Raw genomic sequence first — 270 nt, 5'->3', positions numbered from 1 at the left:
TTTCTCTACCCCCCCCCCCCCCATTAGAAACCACCCTCTAACCCCCGCAATAAAAGACAAAGAATCACATATTCAAGGTCTCAATAAGTATAGACCTTACACGTATTCAGTGCAAGGGAGAGCAAGGCCTATATAAGAATATATACTTACAGAGATCTTGGGGTTAGGACGCTCTCTCCTGCTGCAATACGTGGTGGGTCCTCTATAAGGGATGGCAAGGGGTACAGCTCCCTGCATATGGCTATCTGTTGACCAGTTCTCTGTAAGTAA

The sequence above is a fragment of the Penaeus monodon genome, chromosome 20 (assembly GCF_015228065.2).
Source record: "Penaeus monodon isolate SGIC_2016 chromosome 20, NSTDA_Pmon_1, whole genome shotgun sequence".
In the NCBI taxonomy this organism is placed as follows: domain Eukaryota; kingdom Metazoa; phylum Arthropoda; class Malacostraca; order Decapoda; family Penaeidae; genus Penaeus; species Penaeus monodon.
The sequence above is the reverse complement of the archived record's forward strand: the minus strand, read 5'-3'. Positions refer to the sequence as shown.